Here is a 16,644-nt window from a genome sequence, read left to right on the forward strand (position 1 = left end):
TGAGGAAGGAATGGGACAAGAAAGAATCAGGGGTGGCATGGGATAGAGCATGGCAAGGATGTTATTTTGCATAGACAGGGCTGAGATGTTAGGGTTTACTCAGTGTTAAAGGCATCAGGTGTTATGGAGAGGAATGAGATTATCTTGGTATTTAAATTCATTACCTTGGAAGCTGAGCTGCAGATAGAGTGACATGGGGGAAAGAGGAAATGCTCTCTCTCTCTCTTGCTCGCTTGCTCGCTCTCACTCTCTTGCTATCTCTCTCTCACACACACATCTATGCATATATATGTATGTGATGAATGTAGTGTTTGACAGAACAAATTTCTCTTAAATTGTACTAAATATATTTTCATGGTTTTTAATATTCACCACATCTAATTATTTCTATCTATCCTATCACCTCATTTTCTAAGCATTCCATGTTCCTTTAAATTATCACATATTTCTATATAATATTTACTAGATACAGACTAATAATTTGTAGTATTCACATGTTTTAAGCTTCTGTCCAAGATCATCATAATTAGCAGAGCTATTTTTCTGCAAGCCATAGATACCTAAGAATGTGCAATATCTCCTAAGGTTTATAGCACTCAGAAGCAATTGGGTTTACTGTGTCCCTACTTCAAGTAATAAACAAGTGAATACCTGTGAACATTTTTCAGATTCAACTTGTGAAGAACTCTGACACTGTTCACATAGAAGACATATGTCTTCTGTCTGACTTCATTTTTCACCATCTCAAAAAATAAATTCACTGGGCACATATTTCAAGTTGCAAGATAGAACAAATCTAAATTCCAAGAAAGAAAGAATTTTGAAACATAAAGCTAGAAAGAGCTCAGAAGTCTTCCAGGTACTTAATAAAAATAGCCATATAATATGGGGAAAAGGAAAAAAATAAATATTTGTGGAAAAGTAATTATACGGGCAGGACACTTTAAAGACAAACCTTGGCACATTCCTACACAACCCTTCAGCACAATGGAAGTCAGGATATTACCCAGGCACCCTCCAGTTCTCACATTTCCCAGCCTTCTTAACACCAATTTAATATTATTTTATAGTAACATACTATCACAGCAGTATGTCACATATTTCCACTGAAGCATCAAGCTTAAAAAAAAGTCGAAATCCATTATTATGGAGCCAAATTAAAGATGGACATATTGTAATTTTCTGACACAGTAGGAGCCCCCAAAAAATCTCTCTTGAAGTGGCATTTTCCTCTGTTAATGGTCATAAAGTGTACTTTCTGATTAAAACCTTTTCAAGACCTTAATCACTTAAATTTTTAAAGACTTAATATCAGTCCTTTGTGCAGTGATTACTCATTAAGATCTGAGGTCAGAGGCTTGTTCAGCAGAAATAAGGATGAAATTCAGTGGATGGAGCCTCATGTTCTCTAATATTTGTTATGTTTATGATTGCATGATTTGGCTTATCACGTGTGAGCCTCCCATTATAATGCTTTTAAATCATTTATAAACTAAACTGAATTAATGAAGTTTTCTCCTTGGAACTTCATTGAAGAGAAAAGAATCATTGCTTCAAGGAACATTTGTTTCATTTATTTTTGATAGTTTTTCTTCTTGGCCCTCTCCCATAAGGCCTATGTCTGTAAGGGTGTATATCTACATAGATCGCTGCCAACGCACTTTCACACAATTTTTTCCCATCTTCTGCATTGCTCTAGTTTGGATTCTTAGATTCTTCAAAGGCCTGTGTATTAGATCACAGAATTGAAGGGGCTTTCTAGGGTGGGTGGGGCCTTGCAGGACATGAAGCCTTGGGGCTTTGCAGGGGTTTCCAACAAAGGAGATGATAGGATGCTGCTAGGTCTCTGTCTCTGCTTGCTGGCTCCCAGTGTAGATGAATTTCAGGATCATAAGGTCCCAGAGTGTCAGACTGGCTTTTTCCCTCTAATTACAAAGTAGTTGCCCAATCCTCATACTAGATGCCTTTAACTTTTTACCGTATTTGCCTCAGGTATCTGATTATGTGGTCACCAAAATTAATGCATGAAGACAATGAATACATCCATTTATGGAATTTATTCAAATTTGTATTAATATAGTGAATGGATATTGTGTGCTAAGAATGACATATTATTCAGTTGTCTCTGGGTCCTTGGGTAAACCTCCACTATCATCATCCTCATCACCATTACCATCATCATCACCATCATCATAATGTGTGTACTGCATGCATGTTTGTTTCTCTCCACAGTAAAATAGAGTTTCAGTTTGTCTATCTACTGCCTAATCTTGCAATTCATCATGCTGCAAATGAACAATTAAGTCTGCTATTATTAAATTAGTTGTAAAAACCAATACCTAGATACTAAAAGAGCTCTTTGCTACTCTCTTTGTTTCTGGGACTCTTAGTTGTCCCTGGAGGGTAATATACCAGTGTATGATACTTCAAGTGTTTGCTCATAGCTACAAATATCCACATGTGTTATCAGGTATGAAATTATATCCATCCCTCTACTTACTTTAATAATGATATAGTTGAGACTTATCATGCAGTATTCATTTGTTTATCTGTTTAATTTTGGTGCACATGTATGCATGTGATTTTAGAATCAATAATCTCTGCCTTTAAGGAAAATATTCTCAAGCAATATAGTATTTTTGTGGACTTTAGTCTCTGTGTTTGTGTGTGCACATGTGAGTGTACACCTGTGCTTGTATATTTTATACATATGTGCTTCTACATAAATAACTCCAGTCCTCATGGATTCCTGGATAATACTGAATCAGGATTTGTCACTCTGCCTTCTAGTATACAAGACTGAAGAGTGAGAATGTCATCCTTGTCCCTGGCCCTCCATCAGAAACTAGACCATCGTCTGTGGAACTTGCTCTTTCTATAATGAGGATACCTTGACCCTCACTTGTTTTACATGACTTTAAATTTATATGTTAGATAACTTCCAGAATTTTCTTTTATAACTTAGCTTTCGATTTATCATCCTGACACTTAATACTCAATCTCTTTTTGACATGTCTCAAAATTGAGTCATTCAATATGTACCCAACCAACATTCATCAAATTAATAAGTCTTTTGTAAGTCTAAATGCCACTTTCAAAAGTTTTATCACAACATTCCATGAGAAGATACTTCAGCATTTATATCTTCTGTGGGATATATATTCATTTTGCGTTAATTTTTATGAGGTTTAAGATAAACCTAATAGCTGAGTGTCCCTCATGGCTCATGCCTATAATTCTTGTTGCTCAGGAGAATGAGATCTGAAGGATCCTGGTTCAAAGCCAGCCCAGGCAAGAAAGTCTGAGAGACACTTATCTCCAATTAGCCACCAGAAAAGCCAGAAGTAGATCTGTGGTGGAGCCTTGTGCACAAAAATTCAGATAATGCACCCAGTCCTGAGTTTGTGCCACAGGAGTGACACAAAAAAGTAAAAGAGAGCTGGTATACATGTTATTATTAATTTTGTGCCAGTGTATCAGAAAACCAACCAACTTTCAGAAGTTCTGGAATTCTGTGCTTAAAATATAACTTTAGATATATAAACTGTGGAGTTGTACAATAACTCATCAATTTCACCTTTTACAAAAGTAATTAATAATTATTTTTTGAGCAGTCAATTTAAATATTTCACAGAAGCTTATCTTGTAAAGAATATCTTGCAAGGCAAGGTTAAACAAATTAAAAGTCATCAGTTTTAATAGGATTGGCTATATATTTATATTAATAAATATAAAAAGTGATGAAGTGATTCACTTTTATCTCAGACAAGACATTAGCGCCAAGGAATTATTTACAGCTACATTTATATTAATTGAAGTTTACTTTTCATTGTACAACAAAGAGAGAATACTAGTTTTTAAATAGAGAAGTGAAAAGCGAGAGGCAAAGCAATTCCAGATTGATGAGTGTGAATAAGTGCACTAAAAACCTGTTTCTTCAACTCAGAACTTAGCTCTGCTCCCAAGGCTACAAGTATTTGTCATTTTGGAGCTAAACCTTGTTTTCCTCACATCCCTATACATATTCTGAAGACATTCTTAGGGTTTTCCATATGTAGCATTCATTCGCACATTTCACCTTAACTTGTCAGCCCCTTAACCTCTGGACCATTGTGCAGTACATAGCCAACCAACTTTAATGAACTTTCCTTAAATTAACAAAACACTGCTCATATATACATATATCCCATAAGGCATTCATTTGCAAAATGAAAATTTTAATGTAATTGAAATATTCTCAAACACAATAACATAAATAGTGTGGAGATTTCTACTGAAAGAAAATTTACTTGCTAGGTTTTTATCCATTGTTCTTATAAATTATTATCCCTAGATTAATTATAAATAAATATATACATAATATATAATGTATATGTCATTCAACATTCAGTTTGTAATAGATTAATCCAACAGTACTTATTTTAACATGAAGAGATATCATTAATCATTTCACTTATATTGTGTGAAAAGAAATCAAATTGATAGAAAAAATTATTTTATAGCCAGGGGCTGGTGGCTCATGCCTGTAATCCTAGTTACTCATGAGGTTTAGATCTGAGGATCCTGGTTGATAGGATCTTGCTCAGGCAAGAAAATCTGTGAAATTCTTTTGTTTTTTAATTGTCAGGATAATGAGCCTACGAAATTCTTATCTCAAATTAACTAAAAACCCAAAAGTGGAGTTGTGACTCAAGTGGTAGGGCACTAGATTTGAACACAAAAGTTCAACAACAGCATGCAGTTCAAGGCCTAGGACCAACACAAATATATATGTATTTATCTCAATATAAACTCAATTTTAATCATTTCTCATATTTTTCAGGAAAGAAGAGTTTCTGTTGCATTTTCAAAAGGTCATCTATTATTCTGCTGCATTTGTAATATATAGAATATTATCAATGCTCTTATGACATTGAAAGTCTTATCATTAATGCACTTAATACATCTCATAAGTACTATTTGTATGGTGATGAGTGTGACTCCTTTTTTCAATAATAAATTATTTTGAACATGTGCTTGATTTTCTAATCTAGTTTTTTAGTTTATTTAGTTTTTGTCCTCACTTCCCTCCCCCCACCCCTTCCCTTAATCTTTTCTCCTCTGCTATTTCAAATAAACACATATATATATATACACACACATACATATATATATAATATGCCAGCTAACAAAGTCAGATACTGTAACAATATGAGATTAACCAAAGGGCAACACAAGAGAAGAGAAAAAAAAACATAATACATTAAGAACAACAGTCACTCATAATTAAGCTCTTGTTTCCATGTCCTTGAGGTCCATTAATTTGGCCTCATCCTATATGGCCTTATGTAGTCAGAGTTTGATCTATTGTAATCCTCTGCTAGAAGAGTGCTAGGTTTGTACTAGATTTAACAGTGAATAAATTTCATGTTAATATTTCAAAACTACCATTTGGTTCTACTTTCATTATGTTCTCCTCATCAAGTCAACTGTAAAACCTTTCCAGTCAAAATTAATAATGAATTATAATATACATTCTTTTTTCTTTAATTTTTATGATAATTAACAGAGAGGTTACAGTTATGTTCGCCAGATAGAAGGAACATTACGTCACACATATTCATACCACTTCTCATATTTTTGTCCCCATTTCCCTCTCCCTACCTCCTCTCCTCATCTTGTTTCCCCCTTCTCTTTTTTTATTTCAAATAAACAAATAAACGTATATACAATATACCAGATTACAAGGTAAAATACTGTAACAATTTGAGAATAACCAAGGGACAACAAAAGGAATGAGAAATAACATAGTACATTAAGGACAACATTCCCTCGTTATATAGCCCTTTGTTTCCATATACTAGAAGTCCTTGCATTTAGCCTCATCCTATATGTCCTTATGGATCTAGGTTTTGCCCTATTTTAAATATGTTGGGTAGAATCTCTAAAGGTGAATAAATGAATATTACTTGGCAGGCTTTCGCAAAGATCATTGCTGAGTTAGACATGAAACTTTTCATTCGCTAACTCACTTTCATTTTCTAAAATAATTTTTTTAAGAGTTCTCTGAATTCTGTTATCATTTGAAATGTGGTCGTTGGTTTCTTTTCCACTAGCAAAGTAAATGGTAAATACAGTTTTGAATTTTAAATAAGCTTCTAAGACTAGTTTACTACGTACAAATAGATGAATTAGTGTACTACTTTACAAAGTTACTTGTTTTGTTGAGAATCTCCTAGAAGACTTCCAGATTTTATATGTTAGAAGACTTTTTGTTAGGTCTCACTAATATGCAACCATAAGTCATATCAAATTATTTTTTAATTTAAGATTATATAGGCAAATATACATATATATATTTATACACACACCACACACACACACACACACACACACACACACACACACACACACACACATATCCTTGGTGGTGTAGTGGTGGTGGAGCTTGAACTATAGGTCTGATCACTCTCCCTTAGCTCTTTTGCTCAAAGATAGTGCTCTACCATTTTGAGCCACAGAGCCACTTCTGGTTTTCTGGTGGTTAATTAGAGATAATGGGCTCTCAGGCTTTCCTGCCCAGGCTGGCTTTGAACCATAATCCTTAGATTTCAACCTCCTGAGTAGCTTAAATACATATTTTTGGTAGAAGCTTAAAATTATGTTTGTGAAAATATGAATATCAAAAATTTAAAAATAAAACAGTTCTTATTTTGAATAGTCATTTAATGAATATTTTGAAATAAAATTGGGTGGGGGGAGGGTAATGGGTATCAAGACATGTGAAAGGGTATCAATGTATGTGAATTAATGCACCTTCTATTTGGCAAATATCATGTAACCCTTTTATTAATTACAATAAAAATATATCAAAAATAAAAAAATATGGTTCAAGAAGATAAACTTATTTACAATACACATATATCCTATTTTTGTCCAAATAATATGAATATCTAGCAAATAAAAATATCTTCATATAATCTTGAACTGCTGTTAAATTTGCCTCCTTTATTAAGTCTACATGCAATAACATTTTTCTTTTGGCTTAAACTCATGGACACTTAATTTCCTGACATTTGCTGGCAGAGAAATATGCAAAATGTTTCATCATTAATTATAAAAGCTTCCTAAGAGCTGAGCTTTATTTTGGTATTTCTTTGAAGAACTTAAAAATGCCATCTTTGGACTCAGGATGGACTATTTTCTTTGAATGAAAAGATTCAAAGGTTACTTCTCATTTTTGAAATGCCAAAGCTACTTACCAGCAGCAAACTATCTCTGTGAGTTGCCTGGACTCATTAAGAATATTGGCCTTTTAAATAAAAGTAGTCGTGGAGAGAAGTCTCCTCTTTTCAGTGCCCAGACCAGTAAATCATATACATCTTGATCTGAATTCTTCAAGCAGGATTTTACAATGGCTGATAATAGTTCAGTTTTCCCTTCCAGGTTTCTTTAAGCTACACAAATCTCAACATTTAGCAGCTGGTTTTTACCTTCTGATGAAAAAAAATTTTTTAAAATATTCTTATTATGAGGCTTGTTGTAAAGACCTACTTTATTATCATGTACCACAGTTTCATTGGCAGGAAAGTTAAAATATTTGCTACACAGGAAAGCACAATGTATTGCTATTGTGCTGATATTGGTATTAATACTTTTTCATTTTTCCCCTCATGTTGGTAGGGTAGAGAGAATCTGCTATTTATTATATCTGTTCTTTACAGACCACGGTGTGGAGCAGTAGACATGCCTGGAAATACTGTAAAATGAATAATTGTCTCTGTTTTGAGACACATATGAGGAAACTTATTAATGAATTAAATACTCAAGACATGCTTATGTTCGTCTCTTGCTCCCTAGATTTATCAGTCTTGCATGGATTGAGTACCTCACTAGTTTTATTTTTCTATACAAATGTTTATAGTCTTTCTCATACTGAAATCTATTCCTTCATAGGCCATCCAGAAAAAAAAGGTCCCTGTTTATTTTGTTCTCAGTTGTTGGCAGCTACTCAAGTGCACAGAATTAAGTCAAGGTTAAATAAATAAATGGATATTGCAAATAATTCTTTCCCAGAGCCAATTCATTTAGAGTCTCATTTTTAAATGTAATTAAAATTTATTAAAAAGCTTAGGCCTTAATTCTAGATCATCAGGAGGCTGAGGTCTGAAGATCACAATTTAAAGCCAGCCTGGGCAGGAAAATTTGATACTTTTCTCTCCAATTAATTACCAGAAAACTGGATGTAGAGAGGTAGCTCAATTGGTAGAGCATAAGCCTTGAACAAAAAAGCTCCAGAATCAACAACAAAAAAGAAAAGATGGAATTCTATGCTGCTGTCAGAAAGAATGACATCTCCCCATTTGTAAGGAAATGGAAAGACTTAGAAAAAAATCATATTAAGTGAAGTAAGCCAGACTCTAAGGAACATAGGCTCAATGGTTTCCCTCATTTGCCATAATCAGTAGAAATCTTGGAATCTTCTAGCAGAGATTTGCAATAGAGCAAAACCTAGATACATAAGGCCATACAGTATGACGCTGAATGAAAGGACCTCTAGGATATAGAAAAAAAAGCCATATAATGAGTGATTGTTTTCCTTAATGTACTATGTTATCTCTCATCTCTTTTAGTGTCCCTTGGTTATCTCATATTGTTACAGTATTTCATTTGTTATCTGATATATTGTATATATGCGTATTTGGTTATTTGAAATTGGATAGGAAGTGGGGAAAACAAGATGAGGGTGGGGGGGGGGGGAGGGAAATGGGGACCAAGACATGAGAAAGGGTATCAATGTATGTGAAGCAATGCACCTTCCATCTGGCAAATGTAATGTAACCCTTCTATTAATTACAATAAAATATATATGGGAAAAAAGTAAAACCTAGATTTGGAATACTGTTATTATGGACTGTTGTGTCATAACAAATACTCTATTTTCAAAAAAAAAGAAAAGAAAAAGCCCTATCTACATACCAAATACAAGCATTGGTATATGCATTGGAGTAAAGCTGTATTTTGCATAAAATTTTCTTGATATTATTCTTTGCCCTCCCTCCCTTCTTCCATCCTTCTTTCTTTCCTTCCTTCCTTCCTTCATTTCTTCTGCTTAACCAGACAGAAACCTTCAAGTTGAAAAACACTTTGAGGTTATTTTGTAACCCATGGTTCTCCTTCTTTGTTCTTTTTTTCTTCCTTTTTGTCCCCTTTTCTAACTGCATTAAAATGCAGTGATATGTATTATTCATTAAGCTCAGAGATACATTCAGGATAATCTTAAACATTCTCTTCAGTCAGAATAGAATGTTATATTCTCAATGGATTTTATAGTTTTCAATTTTCCTTCCCAAGTCCTAAGTGGTCTTCATTTCTCAGAGTTTAATGCATTTCAATGTATGCCATCTGTAACTCCGTTTCTCCTTCTTCAAAATTGCTGAAGTCTACTTAAATTCCAATATATTTGCAACTGCTGGAGATTTTTCATCAATTTTTCTTTCATTTGAAGCTCATAATTTCAACACTGAAAGGAAAATATGCTACAACCAAAAAGTTTTGTGAGTTTTGCCACTCTTACAATCATCCAGAGTCAATAGTTCTTTTACTACTATTTTAGTTTAAACCAATATGGGGCAGAGTATGGTCTGTACAGAGTACAGGAAAATATTTCTAAGTTTTAAGTATCCAAGTAAGTTTTTAATATAGAAAAATTTTCAAATTCTACTTTTGAGTTTAATTAGCAGGATTTTTAAAATTAAAAATTGAAGAATGGATAAAACTTAAAGATTTAAGATTTTTAATATAATCACTTTATAAAAAGTAAAATAAAATTTAACCCATGTCAAAGAACTCTTTTCCAATAAATCTTAATGTGTGTTAAAATTTTATGTAACTTGAAATTGCTTTCACAAACCTGCTAAAGCATATTTTTTCTAGCTTTCTTTCTTTTTTGCTAACTCCTCTGCTAACTCCTCTGCTAAGCTACATTTAATGAAAACACATATTAAGGAGTATTTTACTAAATATTTCCATAAAAGTGCTACAGATGATTTTTTTATTTTGTTTGTATGCCAGGGCTAGAGCTTGAACTCAGGGCCTGGGAACTATACTTGAGCTAATTCAAAGCTGACATTCTTCCACTTGAGCCACAGCTCCACTCTTGGTAAGTAGAAAAAGTCTCACCAACATTCTTGTCATGGTTGGTTTTCATCCACAACCCTCAATCTTCAAATCCCAGCCTTGTTATTAGCTGAAATTTCAGACATGAGACACCCACTCCTGGTTACAGTCATTTTTATATTTGTTGTTTTGGTTTGTTTTAAGTTTCATAGAATTTATTTCTTTTAGTTGAGGTAAATGAAAGGATTTCCAGGTAAATGGCAATGTAAAAAGGAATTTATTTATTTTTTTAATTGACAGTATTGAAGAAGAGATTGAGGCACCTTGGAATCTGTGTTCCTCTAAAAGAATCTTCATGCCCGAAGTAATACTATTGTATGCCAGCCAAGATCTTATATACAGACTGTTGAAACAAATTTAACAGCAACTTTCCTGTGGAAAAATGATCCTGGCATTGTTTAGATGGCCGACCTTCTAAACGACTTTCAGTTAAATTAGGCATCTACAGATAACAGATGGCTTTAGTTTTCACCTAACATTAAGTTTGGCTACAGCACAAATCACATGTTTCAAATCCCAATCTTTTAAACAAATATCTAATTTGACATGCTGAAATACCTATCCTGGCTGGGAGTCAAACTTCTTGATGAAGAACCCTTAATTGATGCTCAGCACCCCAAACCCCATGAAGAAGACCTGTTGCCTCTTGGAACAACAAATATCTTGCTATGAGGACTTTGAACTATTGAGGATATGCAAGCAGTTTCACTGTCCTCTCAGCAGACTCCACTGCTATCTGTATTTCCTGTATGGCAATAAATAATGCTAGGACAAACGATATCCATACATAGAATAAAACTAGATCCTAATAACAAAGGACAATTAAAACTCATTAAATGTTGAATCTTTGAAACTACTAGATAGTAGAGTAGGAAAGTGTGTATGTAAAATATATATAAATATATAGTTAAATTTATTTTATTTTTAATGTTGTTTATTTTTTATTTTCATTATTTTTATTTCTTTTTTATTCTGTTTAATTTATTTTTATTTTTATTTATATATTATGTATAAATACTCACAGATGTACTTATATCTGTGTGTATACATATATGTATATATACATATATTTGGTCAAAGATAGGAAACAAAAGCAGAAATAGGAAGAAGGGATTACATCAAATCAGATTATCTGTTCTGAGGAGGGAGAAACCAGATCAGTATAAAGATGGAGTACAGAATGGAAAATGCATATTTTGTCATTAACTATTTTATAAATGAGTTGCCATGCAACAAAGCAGTTTATGAATACATTATGTTTTGTTCAGTGTCAACCATTTCAAAATTCTCATCAATCCCTCCCAACCAACCCTTTCTCTCATTTTTTTTATTTTCTAAGAAAGACATTGGATTCTTTTTCTTTCCATATATTTCTTCTTCTTCTTCTTCTTCTTCTTCTTCTTCTTCTTCTTCTTCTTCTTCTTCTTCTTCTTCTTCTTCTTCTTCTTCCTCTTCCTCTTCTTCTTCTTCTTTTTGTTGCCAGTCCTGGACTTGGGCTCAGGGCCTGAGCACTATCCCTGGATTTTTCTCAAGGCTAGATAGAACTCTACCACTTGAGCCTCAGCATCAGTTCCAGCTTTTTTCTATGTATGTGGTACTGAGGAATCAAACCCGGGTCTACATGCATGGTAGGCAAGCACTATACAACTAGGTCAAACTCCCTGCCCATATTTTTTTTGGCCAGTTGTGGGGCTTGAACTCAGGGCCTGAGCACTGTTCTTGGACATTTCTCAAGGCTAAAGCTCTACCACTTGAGCCACAGCACCACTTTCAGCTTTTTTTTTTCTATGTATGTGGTACCAAGGAATTGAATCTGGGTCTTTGTGCATGCTAGGCAAGCACTCTTCCACTAGGCCAAACTCCCGGACCAACGGCCCATATTTTTTGAATGTTTATTATTGTAAGAGTAATGTAAAGAGGGGCTAAAATTACAAAAGTCAGATGAAGAGTGGATTTCTTCTTGACCAAATCAAAGTAACTATGTTCAGCTTATCATATAAAATAATATCTATTAAAATGCTCATTTACACTGGATTTTTGTCTATATGATTACATCTCCCTCATCTTTTACTTGTAATTCATCTACGCTTTCCCTTTGACTCACCCAATCCTTTGAAGTGTTCCTTTCAAGTGAATCCTGATGTTAATTTGGAGAAAATTTTGATTTTCTTTTCTAAGCAATTACACTATTTGAATTCTCACTGTGAAAATAGCAATCTTCCCAAGGACTATCTACAAATTCAATGCAATCCCCATCAATAACCCAATGTCATTCTTTAAGGAAACAGAAGAGTCAATCCAAAATTTCATATAGAATAATAAAAGACTCATATAGCAAAAACAATTCTTAGCAGAAAGAACAGCGCAGGAGGAATTTCAATACCAAACTTTAGACTCTATTACAGAGCTATAGTGACCATACATCTTGGTACTGGCACAAAAACAGGCATGAGGACCAATGGAATAGAATTGAAGACCCAGAAACCAACCCACAGACCTATGCACACCTATTCTTTGATGAGGGAGCCAAAAAAGTAGAATGGAAGAAAGACAGCCTCTTCAACAAGTTGTGCTGGCAGAACTGGTTAAGCACCTGCAGAAAACTAAAGTTGGATCCTTCTTTGTCACCCTGCACTAGGAATAGGAAATACACTAGGTCTCCTTGGCCCCGGTTGAAACTTTCTTATTAAATACCCAGAAACACAACAAATCAAAGAATGTTTGGATAAGTTGGACTGCATTAAACTGCAGAGCTTCTATATGGCAAAGGACATACCTAGAAAGCTAAACAGAAAGCCAACAGAATGAGAAAAGGTCTTCACTAAGCATGCAACAGACAAAGGCCTCATATCTAAAATATATCAACAGCTCAAAAATTGAATCACTCTAAAACTAATCTCCAAAGAAACAAACATCCCATTAAAAGATGGGCCATTTTTGATGCCTTGCATCTCTTGTTTTAGATCATGTATGGATTTCTTTACTCCTTGATTTCTATTTGAGTGGTTAGTTCAGCAGCTTTAATCCCTTTGGACATTTGTTGGAGTTCAGTCACCTTTTTGTTTGTGGATTCTATGAATTCGTCCATTTTTCTTTGAAAAACCTTTATTATGGCCTCTTTTATGGCTTCCCCTTTTTCACATATCACCTTGTTTATGGTTTCCTCTTGTTTAGCTGAGGCTTCCTACATTATCTCTTTCTTTATGTTTTCACATTTTTCATTAATGATGTTTATCAAGTGCATTTGTATAGTACTTGGAAGGCTCTCCTCTAGACTTGCCACTGACTGCTCCATTGCCTGTTTATGTTGGGTGAGAGATGCTATTCCTTGATTTGACATTTTTCTTGAGTTTCTTGTTCTGCCCATTTGAGGATGGGAGCAAGATTAATACTAAACAAGATTGAAATTTTTCAGATATAACCAACCTAGACCTTTTTAGTTGGCTGACAATAGATATTAGTTCTTTTAGATTGGTAATAACACTCTCTCTTTCTGTTGGTGGGAGTGCAAACTCTTTCAACCACTATGGAAAGCAGTATGGCAATTCCTCAAGAGACTAAACATAGAGCTCCCCTATGACCCAGGAATTCCAGTACTTGGCATTTACCCAATCATCCAGAAACAAAGACATACTAAATCCACCAGCACAACAATGTTCCTTTCAGCACTATTTACCATAGCAAAGACATGGAACCAACCTAGATGTCCCTCAGTTGATGAGTGGACCAACAAGATGTGGTAATTGTACACAATGGGATTCTATGCTGCTGTCAGAAAGAATGACATAGCCCCATTTGTTAGGAAATGGAAAGACTTAGAAAACATCATATTAAGTGAAGTAAGCCAGACTCAAAGGAACATAGGTTCAATGGTTTCCCTCACTTGTCATAATCAGTAGAAACCTTGGGCTCTCCTAGCAAACATTTGCAATAGAGCAAAACCTTGATACAAAAGGCCATATAATAGGACGCTAAATGAAAGGATCTCTAGGATATAGAAACATAAGCCATATAATGAATGATTGTTGTTTTTAAGGTACTATGTTATCTCTCATCTCTTTTGCTGACCCTTGGTTATCTCATATTGTTACAGTATCTCACTTTGTTACCTGATATATTGGATATATTTGTATTTGGTTATTTGAAATTGGATAGGGAACGGCGGAAAACAAGATGGGGGGGTGGGGCGGAGGGAAATGGAGACCAAGACATGTGAAAGGGAATCAATGTATGGGAATCAATGCACCATCTATCTGGCAAATATCATGTAACCCTTCTATTAATTACAATAAAAATATAAAAGAAAAGATGGGCCAATGATTTAAAGACAGTCTTCTCGAAAGAAATAAGAATGGCCTATAGACACATGAGCAAATGCTCAACATCTGTGGCCATAAAAGAAATGCAAATCAAAACAACTCTAAGATTCTATCTCACTCCAGTTAGAATGGCCAGGATCAAGAAAACTAATAACAACAGATGGTGGAGGGGATGCGTCCAGGAGGGATCACTACTATACTGTCGATGGTAGTTTAAACTCCTTATACCACTATGGAAAGCAGTATGACAGTTCCTCAAAAGACTAAACATAGAGTTCCCTTATTACCCAGCAATTCCACGCCTTGGCATTTACCCAACCGTCCAGAAACAAGGACATACTAAATCCACTAGAACAACGATGTTCATTGCAGCATTATTTACCATAACAAAGATATGAAACCAACCCAGATGCCCCTCAGTTGATGAGTGGATGAACAAGATGTGGTATTTATACACAATGGAATTCTATGCTGCTGTCAAAAAGAATGACATGGCCCCATTTGTAAGGAAATGGAAAGACTTGGAAAAAAATCACATTAAGTGAAGTAAACCAGACTCAAAGGAACATAGGCTCAATGATTTCCCTCATATGTCATAATTATTATAAACCTTGGTTTACAAAAGGGCAAAACCTAAATGTGTAAGGCCAGTATTTATTTGAATATATACTATCTGGGTATATTTTTGTATGCATCTTGCTATGTACCTTAGCTATTTACCGCAAAATACCTGTTTCTGTTTATGGGTTGGTGTCAATGCTAATGTTGAATACGTGTATATGTACATGAATACAAATGTATCAGCTAGTCATACCATTGTAAATATTCATCTTATTTTGTCAGTGATAATTCTGGTCACATTATGGAACAAATTTTTTTCCAGTTCAATTCACAGATCACAGAAAGTTGAATACTGAGTGTACTGTAAGAAGAAATAAATGTACTTTGTAAGTTTATACTTTGCAGCATGAGTATAAATAAATAGAAAATTATTATAGGGAAAATAGGTGTTAAAACCTATTGTCAAGTGTGACAGTAAGGATTTTCCCCTCACTAGCTGCAATTTGACACCCTCATGGGTTTTGATAATGACAGACATATGTATCAAATAAGCAATAAAATCATAATCTGACAAATTGTTTAGTCTATAAGAATTTCTTATTTATTAAATGGCTATCAAGTTTAGCAGGAGCTTGCAAATTGTAATACCATTCTATCTTAATAATTATAGAAATCCTTTGTAAACTGTACACTTTTATATCAGGGATGTAGTTTACACCACTGCTTCTCTGACTATAAAATATAAAAAATGTTCATTATAAACATCAAAATGGTTTATATATTTATACAATGCATATATATTATATAAATATGTTTACTATATTAGATGTATTATATATGTTATATGTGTATAATATATACATATATGCTTACATAAAATAACCATTTCTGTTTTCAGTTGATATGCATAAATATATATTTATATATACATATATATCATTAATTTTCAAATGGAAACATAAGGTATGGAGTAAAAAGGGAAACTATCGTATCACAGGCAAAGTTTAAGAACTTAAATATTATAAGTCTCTCAGCCTGAATACCCTGATATTTACTCTGAGGCATAATTCATTATTGTGGCAAACTAAAAACAGTGCCAAATTACTATAGCCCAGTGTCAGATTATGATTTTATTGTTTATTTGATACATATGTCTGTCATTATCAAAACCCATGAGGGTGTCAAATTGCAGCTAATGAGGGGAAAATATTACCGTCACACTTGACAATAGGTTGTAACATCTATTTTCCCTATAATAAAAGAATAAAAATGTGTAAGCAACCATGTTATTTTAACTACTTCTAAGTGTCTAAAGTAATATACAATAGGAAATTGAATGTTAATTTTGCTTCTTTTTATGATATATATATATATATATATATATATATATATATATATATACCTTTCAAGGTAGATGTGAATTTGCATCTATGTGTGATTTTTACATATGTGTTCATTTGTATATATATATATATATATATATGTCAATGTACAAGAACATATACAGCATATTTTAATTAGAATTAGGGAAGGTGTATGTTCGTGTATTTTTCTTTATAATTCAAACTGTATAAGGTAAGTAGATATGATTATGAATAGTGAAAAA

Source organism: Megascapheus bottae, chromosome 1 (assembly GCF_031878675.1).
Source record: "Megascapheus bottae isolate mThoBot1 chromosome 1, mThoBot2.hap1, whole genome shotgun sequence".
NCBI classification, from domain to species: domain Eukaryota; kingdom Metazoa; phylum Chordata; class Mammalia; order Rodentia; family Geomyidae; genus Megascapheus; species Megascapheus bottae.